This window comes from Odocoileus virginianus, chromosome 23 (assembly GCF_023699985.2).
Source record: "Odocoileus virginianus isolate 20LAN1187 ecotype Illinois chromosome 23, Ovbor_1.2, whole genome shotgun sequence".
Lineage (NCBI taxonomy): Eukaryota > Metazoa > Chordata > Mammalia > Artiodactyla > Cervidae > Odocoileus > Odocoileus virginianus.
This window is the reverse complement of record NC_069696.1, coordinates 14,636,942-14,648,518: the sequence shown is the minus strand read 5'-3', so window position 1 is coordinate 14,648,518 and position 11,577 is coordinate 14,636,942. Positions and strand designations below refer to the sequence as shown.

The following is an 11,577-nucleotide window of genomic DNA, read 5'->3' as shown; positions in this document are numbered from 1 at the left end:
CCTCTGAGCCCTAGGGTCCAGGCTGCGAGGCTGTGCCTTCCCGCACAGGCACCGCCACCCAGAAGGCCCCCAGGACCCCTCTGGGGAGGAATAGAGGCGTAGAGAAGGGAGATGAGGAGGGCGCTTAGCAACCCCAGGGACTGAGAGAGTGATGGTGTGTCAAGGCCGTGGAAGGGGCTACAAGCTGGGGCCTTGGAGACAAGCTTCCCGCGCCAGCGGCCTCTCCACCCACACACCCTGCCCCGGCCAGCGTGCCCAGCTTAGCGGCCAAGCCCAGAGGTCCCCAAACCTGGCTGTGCCTTCGAATCTCTGGGGACACTTTGTAAAAACCCGGGTTCCTAGGTCCCACTATGAGTTGAACTCCCTAGAATTCAAGTATCAAAGGCCTACCTCCCAACACTCCGGAATGTGACATTTGGAAACAGGTCCCTGCAGACATAATATGTTAAGATGAGGTCATCCCGGCAGAGGGTGGGCCCTTGGTCCAACTAGACCGATGCTTATAGAAACGCAGGGAGGCACACGGGGGACGGCCACATGGGCACATGCAGCCACCTCCAAGCCCGGGGAGGTGCTCAGGAGGAATCAGCTCTGCCAGCGTCTTCAGCTCGGACTCCTGGCCTCCAGACGGTGAGAGAATAAACTCTGCAGCTTAAGCCCCCAAGTCTGTGGCACTTTGTTAAGGCAGCCTTAGCAAATCAGGATCAGATAGCAGGAGTCCTGGGCTCGTCTATTCAACAGCCATGGATTGCTTCTTATGGGCATTTTGGCAAGTCCCATGAACAGGACGGGGCTTTGCAGGTGGCTCAGTGGTGGAGAATCTGCCTGCAGTGCAGGAGATGCAGGTTCAATCCCCGGGTCGGGAAGATCCCCCAGAGGAGGGCCCGGCAACCCACTCCAGCGCTCCTGCCTGGAGAACCACATGGACAGAGGAGCCAGGCGGGCTACAGTCCATGGGGCTGCAGAGAATCGGGCACGGCCGAGTGACTGAGCACACAGCATGCACGTGGACGGGACGAAGGGCTCTTGGAACTTGACCGTGGGTGTGGCTGACCTGGGGATGCTGGTCACATGTGATCACATGCAGGTGGGCCCAGCAGGTCTGGGGACTGAGACTCATCCCACGAGCTCTCACACGTCACTGATGCTGCCGTTCCATGCATCTCACTTCGGATAGCAAGAAGCAAGTGTTTGAAGGTGACCAGTCCCTCCAGGTGCCTGGTCCAAGCGTGTGGTCCATCCGTGTTTGTGGCCCATCCAAGTGTGTGCTCTCAGTCGTTCAGGCGTGTCCAACTCTTTGTGACCCCATGGACTGTAGCCCACCAGACACTTCTGTCTGTTGAACTTTCCAGGCAAGAATGCTGGAGTGGGTTGCCATTTCCTCCTCCAGGGGCTCTTACTGACGCAGGGACTGAACTTGCGTCCCTTGCATCTCCTGCATTGGCAGGTGGATTCTTTGGCAGGTGCCACCTGGGAAGCCTCCATGCAAGTGTGTGATCCATCCAAGTGTGTGTTCCTTCCAAACTCAGCTCAAGCTGAGTTGCCCTCCTCTGGAGGATCTTCCCGACCCAGGGGAGATGCATGCGACTCCCCCGTTCACACATGCTCAAGCTGAGTAGGTCCTCTAGGGGTGCATGCCCATGGTCCTCACTCTGCAGACTTGGAATGAGGCGCAGAAAGTGAGGGGCTGTCTACACTCACACCTCCAGCTCCTCGTGGACTGAGACCTGCAAACCTTTCTCTCCATCCCTGGCCCCGCATCCTCAGGTGCATCCTGTGTTTCGGACCTTGGCTAAACAGTGTGGAATAAGAAGAGGAAACACTGCTCTCTCCTTGAGAGTTCACAAGCCAATTTGAAGACTCAAAGCTGGTTAAAGAGAAGTGGCTGATAGAGGCAACTAAGCCCTAAACTGACTTCAGTTATCGTGAAGCTCATTCTTTTACACAGCCTCTCCGGGGCTGGCCCAGACCCCCGGTCAGCAGACCTCTCGTGTAGCCAACCTGAGCTGCCTCGCTCCCGTCCCCTCCCTGGGGCTGCCTCTGGCTTCCTCTGGAGGGGGCTACACTTTTCTGTGGCCCCTCAGGGCTGGCACAGGGCTGGATAGTTTCCCCACTTCCAGGAACTTGAATACCCTCTCGGGGGCTTTGGAACCATCCCCTTTAATTATCCTTTTTAAAATTAATTTTTGTGGGTGTATAGTTGCATTACACTGCTGGGCAGTCTCAGCTGCACAGAAAAGGGAATCAGCCGTACGTATACACACAGCCCCTCTTCTTTTTTATTCCCTTCCCACTGAGGAGAGCGTGGGGCAGAGGCCCCGCGCTGCACAGTAGGTTCTCACTGGTCACTTTATAGAAGGTGGGGTGTGTATGTCAATCCAATCTCCCAATCCCCCCACCCGCCTTCCCCCTGGTGTTCGTATGTCTGCTCTCTACATCTGTGCCTCTAGCTTCTGCTTTGCAGATAAGATCGTCTGTACCGTTTTCCTAGAGTCCACACATACGCCTTAATAAACGTGCTCATTTTCTTTCCGACTTACCTTACTCTGTAAGACGCCCTCTAGGTTCATCCACATCTCCACAAATGGCCCATCTAGCTCTCGACAGACACAGGAGAGGGCCGTGCTCAAGGTCAGGGCTTGCAGCAAACCTGCAGCCTCCTTGTTCAAGCTGGAGCCGCAGTCTTCTTACCCGAAAATGGAAGCCTCGGCGCTGCTTCCCTGCCGGGGCTCAGCGAGGGAAGCAAAGGTCAGAAGCAAAGTGAAAGGCGCTCAGTCGTGTCCGACTCTTTGCAACCCATGGGCTATGCAGTCCATGGAGTTCTCCAGGCCAGAATCCTGGAGTGGGTAGCCTTTCCCTTCTCCAGGGGATCTTCCCAACATTGAACCCGGGGCTCCCACATTGCAGGCAGATTCTTTACCAGCTGAGCCACCGGGGAAGCTCACACAGGGAAGGTGACCACAAATATTAGCTCTGGTCAAGTACCTGTTTCATTTGTTACAAGTCTGTTTTTATTACAAAATGCTACATCCATCGCATTTAAAAATCCATGCATGTACTCCCACAGTATATTTGGTAAAATTATAATAAACACCAATGTTTCTAGTAGTCATATAGGGATATGAAAGTTGGACCATAAAGAAAGCTGAGCGCTGAAGAATTGATGCGTTTGAATTATGGTGTTGGAGAAGAGACTCTTGAGAGTCCCTTGGACTGCAAGGATATCCAACCAGTCCATCCTAAAGGAGATCAGTCCTGAATATTCTTTGGAGGGACTGATGCTGAAGCTGAAGCTCAAGCTCCAATACTTTGACCACCTGATGCAAAGAGCTGACTCATTGGAAAAGACCCTGATGCTGAGAAAGATTGAAGGTAGGAAGGGAAGAGGATGACAGAGGATGAGATGTTTGGATGGCATCACCGACTCGATGGACATGAGTTTGAGCAAGCTCAGGGAGTTGGTGATGGACAGGGAGGCCTGGTGTGCTGCAGTTCATGGGGTCACAAAGAGTGGGACAGGACTGAGCGACTGAACTGAACTGAAACACCAATGCCCCTGCCATCAGGTAGAGACAGGGAGTGCCATCGGTGAGCCTCTCAGGACATCTGTCAGAGGTAATCTCCACTATGGAGCTCCCATTGCAAGGTTTACTTTTTCCAATGGCATTTCTCTCTATGTGGGGTTATCCCTAAAATATAATGTGAAGTTTTCAATTTGGGGACTTCATTTACATGGCACCATTTCTCGCCATCCTCTCATCCCATCCTCTGTGTTTGAGAGGTCTCTATTCCTTTCCACTGAAGGAAGCATCCTAGCTGATCACACTGCTGTCTAGTTCCTACGTGCTGGACTGTATCGCCTTCCTGCCACTAGACACAGTGGAACTGCGGACAGGCGTGCTCACGCTTTCCCTGCCCTGCCCCCGGCATTTAGACACAAAGGCTCCTCAGGGGCCTGTGCCCGGGAGTGGAATTCCTGATCTCAGGAAAGGGACAGGTGCAGCAGACGTTGGGATAACCAGCTGTCTTCCCGTCATCTTCCCGGTTCACAGGACCGGCCGTCAGCGGGTGGATATTCTCATCCTCACCGACACTTGGTAGTGGCTGCCTTTTTCATTTTAATCTAGTCTGCCTCTTAAACTTTAACCACCCTGGTGGGTGAAACCAATCTGAATGCAATTTTAATTTGCATTCTTTTATTAGTGATGAGTTTGACCATCATTTAAAACATTTATTTACTATCAATGTCTTCTATTTTGTGAAAACTGTTTTTATATGCTGCCTTCTTTCACTGGCTGATATGTCTTTTTCTTAAAGGTTTATAAGAGACTGTAATTCTGAGTGTACTAATTCGTCCTAGATTAAATGCATTCTAAACATCTTATTGCAGTCTGTGTGGCTATTTCCTTACTTTTTAATGATACTGTTTCATAAACAAAGGCTTCTGCTTCTAAGATGCTTTATGGTTAGTGCTTTTGTGTCTTGTTTAAGCAACCCAAGGATTCCTATAATGCCATCTTTTAAAATATTTATAGCTATGCTTCTTGCTTTTAATTCTTTAAACAATCTATAATTGATGCTTTAACATGGTAATGTAGGATGCAATTTTTTTGGTTCGTGTGGATAAGTAGCTGTCCTGAATCACACATTGAATGGTTCTTCTCTTTCCTGCTGAATTGCAGCACCGTTCTGCACTTTGTCCTTTCTCTGGATTTTGTATTCCATTCCATAAGTCTCTCTTTCCTGTCCTTGCACCGACACCCTGCTCTGATCGTGAACGTGGATTTACGACTCACAGAGTAGGCTTCAGGAGCATCTTGTCTTGCTGTGGTCCTTTGCTCCTCCATATAAATGTTAGAATTATCTTGTCAGTTTCTACAGAGAACAGCGCTGGAATTTTCCCTGAATCTCTGACTCAGTGTAGGCAGATTTGACATCTTTGAATATTGAATCTTCCTCACCATAAGTATGAAATATATTTCAGTGTATTTATGCTTTTCAATAAAGATGTGCAATTTTCCTCATGTGAGCTTTGGCACATATTTTAGTAATCGCTCCCTGTGTACCTTGCATTGATGTTGCTATAAAAATCTGTAAAAGTGACATTTCAAATATTGATGATTTATAACACAGTAACTGTGTTTTTGTATTTATTGATCTTATGTCTAGTGCTTTACTAAATGCATACTAATTTTAATCACTTTTTTGGAGAATATTTCAAGCACTCCATCTATTTAATATATACAATAATATTAATACCTCCAAATAATGATAATATTTCCCTTTCCGTTTTCTTATTTTTTTTTACTTTATTTTATGAAGCTGTCTAGAACGTCTCAGAAATAATGATATAAAAATTATTCCTTCTTATTCATGACGCTATTATTTTAAAAATTTTAATTGGAGTATATTTGATTTCTAACATTGTGTTAGTTCATGCTGTATGCCGAAGTGAATCACATACACACATACCCATTCTTTTTTAGATTCTGTTCCCGTATAGATCTTTACAGAGTATTGAGCAGAGTTCCCTGTGCTATACAGTAGGTCCTTATTAGTTATCTGTTTTATACACAGCAGTTGGAGAAGGAAGTGGCAACCCACCCCAGTATTCTTGCCTGGGAAATCCCATGGACAGGCGAGCCTGGCAGGCTGCAGTCTGTGGGTCACAGAATCGGACAGGACAGAAGCGACTGAGCACAGAGCAGGGCGTGTGTGCCCATCTCGCTCTCCCCGCTGTCCCGCCCCTTGCTCTGCTTTAAATGTTTCCGCATTTTGTTATGAAGCAGGAGTCATCCTGGAAGCCGTGGTCCCACGTCCTGAGCTGAGGATCCGCCGATTACCACTCGGCTGAGAGCCTGCCCCTGCTCCCTCACTGGGTTGCCAGGGCCGGGCGTCGGTGAATTCAACCTCCCAGGCTCCTTTGCCAGCTGGCATCTAATTAGGTTCTGCCCTCGGGAAGGTCTGATGGGAGATGGAAGGCAGAAGGAGGCGAGAGGGGACTTTTGTCCTATTTCCAGCTCCTGTCAACCAGGCAGCTGGAGCAGAAATCCAGATCCTACAGCTTGACATCCATCTCCCCGGGCGACCCCAGCCCCGGTCCCTCCAGGACCCCTGAGACAAGCCGTGCCTAGTTAGCCGTTCTCTGACCACCAGCTGTGGGACTCCACATGACGGCCAAGCCGCAGCCAAACGGCGTCTGTGTGTGTCTGTGTATGTGTGTGTGTGTGTCTGTGTGTCTGCGTGTGTGTGTCTGTGTGTCTGTGTGTGTGTCTGTGCGTGTGTGTGTCTGTGTGTGTGTGTCTGTGCGTGTGTGTCTGTGTGTCTCTGTGTGTGTGTCTGTGTGTGTGTCTGTGTGCGCGCGTGTGTGTGTGTGTCTGTGTGTGTGTGTGTGTGTATCTGTGTGCGCGCGCGCGCGTGTGTGTGTGTGTAGGGGGATGACCTTCTGAGCCACACGTTCAGGCCTGGCTGTGACGTCAGTTCTCAAGATAGTTATATTTGAGCTGGCTCAGCCTGCTGGTGATAACTGTTCCTAGAATGTATTGCCTTGTGGGTACCTCACTGAACAAATACAAGTCTTCAGCAAGTCAACAACCCCTGCATTAAATCTCCTAATTTAATATCTCTAGCAAAGTTTCGATATTCTGACTGAAGTGGAAATGAAAGTGTTAGTGGTTCAGTCGTGTCTGCCTCTTTGTGACCCCATGGACTGTAGCCTAGCAGGCTCCTCTGTCCATGGAATTCTCCAGGTGAGAATACTGGAGTGCATTGCCATTCCCTTCTCGTGGAGATCTTCCAGGCCCAGGGATTGAACCTGGGTCTCCTGCATTGCAGGCAGATTCTTTATCAGCTGAGCCGCCAGGGAAGTCCATAGACCTTAATTTATCGAATCACCTTTATTTCATAAGAAGATGTTGTTTGGTTTTAGTTTTCCTCAGGATTGGTGTCAAATTTCATTCCTTCATTAATATGAATCAATTTCAATAACACGATGCGCTCCTCCTTAACTGTGCTAATGTCCTGTTTGAGTATCCAGATCACGCTAACCTGGTAGAATATGTTTTCCTAATCTCTGAGAGACTGCTCGGCTTAGAGACACCTTGTCATTGGAAGGTTGTCAGTGCCCTCCTCTTAAAGGAGCAGGGTTTGGGTTTTGATAAATTATTTTGAGAGTGTCATCTATTTATTTATCTAGCTGCAGTGTGTGTGCTCCACTTTTGTGGAGCGTGCGCTCTAGTGTGCATGGCTTGGTAGCTGTGGCTCACGGGCTCAGTCGCCCCGTGGAATGTTGCGTCTGCCTGGACTGGGGATCGAACCTGTGTCCCCCGCACTGGCAGGCAGATTCTTAATCACTAGGCCACCAGGGAAGTCCTGATAAGTTATTTTCTATTTATCGAGTTAAGTTCATTAATGTATCAGAGATCTGAAATGAGAGATTAAGCAATGAAATCTATTTTAAGAGACCTGGAGAGTAAGTGGATGAGAGAATTAGCCGAAAATGCCAGGGGGAGTCCATGTGAAATTACTGCTCAGGAGGGCTGTGTGTTTTCTCCAGGCCTGTTCACTTCTGCACTATACTCACCTCAGCTCAACCCCATCTAAAAGGTACTTTTAGTGCTTTTAATAGACCAACTGTTATTATTTTTACATCTAATAGCATATATATATTATTTCTAAATCACACAAATTCTGTCTTATTCTTTGTTCACGATTATTCACATTTCACAGTGTGGTCAGCATCTGTGCTTGTTCCTTGCCCTTCGTTCATCCTTCATTAGTGTTTTTACCAAAATTTCTTCTTACAGCTCATGTTTTCATTCTGGGGTCATTTTCATTCTTTCTGAAGTACATCTTTTAGAAGGATTTTTATTTTTTTGCTGAGGATCTGTTGATGTTTTCCTTTTGAAAATTTTTTATCCCCCTCTTGTGTTTTTACTTGTCACAGAATGCTACACTAACCATGACTTTTTCTCAGCATCTTTAATGTGTTACTACACAACTTTACCATGGTTGCTATTAGGGATCTGCTGTCAATGTAATTGCTAATCTTTTCCGAGTGAACTGCCTTCTCTCTGTAGAGGTTTGTAAGAACTTTGTGTTTTATGCTGTTCCATGACAATGAATCCAGGTGTGATTTCCTCTCCGTGTGTCCTTCTGGTCGTGTGTTTCGCTTTTTGTATCTGTGGATTCATGCCTTCTCTTAGTTCTGAAAAAATAACCAGCCATTAACATTTATTTTCTTTCTTCCTGCCCCAGCCTCTTTGGCTGGAGTTCTGGTTGTGTGCACATGAGATTTTCTTACTTTACTCCCTGTATTTCTTCATTTCTGTCATACGTTTTATCTCATCTTTCTCTCTGCCACATTTTGGTAATTTTATCTGATTTGTCTTCCAGTTCTTGGATTTGTTTCTTAACTATCTAGTCTACTGTGTAACTCAGCTATTGTACTGCTCATTTTAGCCATTGTGTTTTAATTTCTGGAAGCTTTATTACTCCTTTATGAAGTCTGTCTGGTCATTTTTGTGGTCTTCCACTTTTTTTTTTTTTGCCACTTCTTACTCATTTTCTTATGTCATATTTCAATTTTTAAAATTTCCAGATAGAATTATTTCACAGTCTTCTAACACTTAAACGTCAAATCTCTCTCTCTTTTTATGCTGCCTCTTAATATTCATGGTTTCTTCCTGTGCTTTGGAGTGCATTTTATTTTATATTATTTTTAGTTAAGTTTTGTTTCACCTTCGTGCTTGGCTGCATTTAACCTGTGGTCATTCTGAAAGATCTGAATTGAGGATTTACTTACCCAGAAAAAAATTGTATTGCTACTACCAGGTACCAGAAGGAACTAGCAGCCTGAAATCTCTGTAATTCTTTAGCCAGGGTCTGACAATGGAGGTCAAGTTGAGCTTCAGAGTTCCGTGGGAACAGGGTGGTAACCACGGTAATCAATGGAGACGATTGTGATTGGTACTATTTCTTTCCACCCGGGACTGTAGCAGAGAAGAGTCTATGGCACTTCCCTTGGCTTTCAGGTGGGTCCCACCCCACCTTTTTCAGGAGACATAGATCCCCAAGAACCTGGCTTCACATGGAAATCTTAGCTTAGCTCCAACTCTAGGCAGGGACCACATCCTATTCCTGACACCCCAAGCTGACAGACGCCCCAAGCTGGCATTGACCCCCAGATTCTAGCTTCTTGATCAATGTCGGCTATTCCTCCAGAGCAGCGCCAGCTTTGTGTTTGCACTATGTTCTTCTACCAACTTTTATGGTTTTGATATGTTCTTATTTATTTCTTCTTCATAGGCAATTTTAATTCCAATGTTTTGAGCCAAACATTTTTTTTAGGTATATATACTGTAATTTACCCAGAATCTGGGAGATGTTTGTGTCTGAGGCCCACTCAGAAGACCTATTCCGTCACGCTGCTCTGAATATGGCTTTATATTTCAGACGCAATGGAGTCAACGTGGATATGAGGAGCCCGGGATCAAGAGTGGGATGAGACATCTTTAAGATGTCATTTGGTAAAGATGCGAGCCTGGGCCTGATGGTGGACGATCTCAGCTCTTTATCTTCATGATCTGATAATAACGTCTTTGGGAACCTGTCACAGGGGCTAAACAAGGGCATGTATGTAAAGCGCAGGGGCAGCGTCGTGCACGAGTTTTGCCCCCGAGTTTGCCGGGAGGACACATGGTGATGTCACTGACTGCAGTGGCCCCTCCATGAAGCTCATCTGAGGTCTCTGCCCCTCGCGACTGAACCAGGGCCTCCACTGTCGTCCCACTGCACGTGGTTCCTTCCGAAACTGCAGTGACTGGGCATCACTCACGTGGTCACAGGGCAGTCACGCAGGCATTTCTGTCCCCAGTGACCAGCCCCTGAACCTAGGAATGAGTGAGGGGCAGTGGGAGCCCCGCAGTTCTAACCATCACACTCGTGTTTAGACAGTGCAAGGCGGTTTGCTGCACTGAGGGGACGTGGACACTCAGTATAATCTGTTAAAACTGTAAAGTTGGTTCCCAGACAATGGCAGTTCTTGGGCTTTGCTGAACATGCAGACTTCAGGCTGGTGGCAGGGACCGCTCGCCACTCAGGTGGATGCCCCTTGCTCACATACACCCTGTTTCGGCCCCTATGGGTGGCCAGGACCTTCTTCCCTAGAGCTGGTAGCTCTCTGGACTTTGGTCCAAGGTAAGCCGTATCCTCACTTATTCACCAGGGCGAGTCCTCAAAAGAAGTTGGAATGTGACTACCTGGTCCTTTAAGGAGATTTGAACTCTGATGTTGGGTTACATGCAACAAATGTACCCTCGGTTTGGAAAAAAATAAGAAAGAAAGCATTATCTGTTGTGACTTTTAACATGTCTTTAGTACAGGTTATATTAATATGGGATTTAAAGAAGATGGGTGGATACTGAGTAGCAAACCTGAAGTAATAATTGCCTCAATTTATTTTTCAGAAACCAAAATTAGAGACAAATGTGTCCCCAGTCTCCTTTCTGGAAACACAGCCTCCTCAAACCGGCTATGCTTAATTTAGATAAAAAGCCATTATCCCTCCCAAGTCCTCGGGGTTTCCTGCACCTGCAGCCCTGTTACTTTGATTCATTTCTCCCTGGAATTCATCTGGATCATGCGTCGTTTTCAAGGTTTGTTTGTGTAATTTCAACGAGCATTTGCAGGGCACAGGGGTGGGGGGGCATGCTGTTGTGGGCTCAGGGTGCAGAAAGGCGTGGGGCCAGGCGTCCAAGATCCGGGTCAGGGCGGGGAGGCACATCAGGAGCCACCGACCTGATTCTCAGGCACGTGGTTGGTGAATTTCAGGCACCATGGGAATACAGAAGAGGTCCAGTTGAGGCTGTCTAGATGGATCCCACAGAGGAAATATGACCAAAACTGGAGGATGAGCAAGAGTGAGGGAGGCAAACCCAGAAGGAAGCGGACGCCAAGGGGAGAAACGTCAGGGAAGGGTCACGGGCAAGGCGTGAGCAGAGAACAAAGAGTGTATCCTTCAAGTCAGAGTGCGTTGAGACCAAGAGAGACGCTCTAAGTCCCTGGTTGGGACCGTGGGCATGAGTCAGCGTGGACCAGGAGAACTGGGCATCTGGCCACTTCATGCGGAGGCACCGACCATCCGGCCTGACGCACACGCGCAGCGCTCTGTCGGTGCTGGGGTTGGTCCCTGGCCGTTCGTGCAGGTCAGGCCAGGCCTGGGCATCCCGAGGGAGGGCCATACCCCTGTTCGGGGCCCAGCTCCCCTGTGTCTGCCCGCAAGCTGGATCAGGCCTCCCACCCGCAGCCCCGGGACTCTCCCGTGTGGAGGAGGACAAAAGCGACTCCTCGTTCTTAACGCCTCACCTTCTTTCACATCCATCTGGTGCCTGTTGCTCTTTGCTTTGCACCAGTTCTCATTAAAAATGCTTGAGCATCCATTTGCTCACAGTCCTTTTGATGCAGAGACTACTCACTCTACTATCTGGAGTGACAGTGAGCATGCGGGTGGTGGGGAGGTGGTCAGGAAGAAGCAGGTGACCTGGCAGAAGGAGCTCGGGTGCTGGGACCCCTGGAATC

The 11,577-nt window shown here is 48.1% G+C and overlaps 1 long non-coding RNA gene across 1 annotated transcript; it reads left to right on the top strand.

The window, feature by feature from the left end:
- The first annotated feature begins 8,973 nt into the window (after positions 1 to 8,973).
- LOC110137354 (uncharacterized) lies at positions 8,974 to 11,364 on the top strand. Its single transcript, XR_002313917.2, has 3 exons — positions 8,974 to 9,032; positions 10,467 to 10,655; positions 10,831 to 11,364. It is a non-coding gene; the product is annotated as an uncharacterized lncRNA (long non-coding RNA).
- The last annotated feature ends 213 nt before the right edge of the window (positions 11,365 to 11,577 follow it).